Genomic DNA, 220 nt, shown 5'->3' with positions numbered 1-220 from the left:
GCGCCGGAGGTGGTTGCTACTTCCATTTGAAGATCGTCGTTTATCGACGTTTGTTCGGCATCATCTTGCTGACGGCGCCCTTCATCTTCACCGTCAAGGTTCAGATAAGAAGAGATATCATCTTCTTCTTGTCCGGTCGGCACATATAGAATATCGCCATTTATGATGCCGAACATATGTGCTTCACCGTCCGGATCATAGTTGTCCATAATCGGGTCAG

This window comes from Triticum aestivum, chromosome 6B (assembly GCF_018294505.1).
Source record: "Triticum aestivum cultivar Chinese Spring chromosome 6B, IWGSC CS RefSeq v2.1, whole genome shotgun sequence".
Taxonomy (NCBI): Eukaryota; Viridiplantae; Streptophyta; class Magnoliopsida; order Poales; family Poaceae; genus Triticum; species Triticum aestivum.
The sequence above is the reverse complement of the archived record's forward strand: the minus strand, read 5'-3'. Positions refer to the sequence as shown.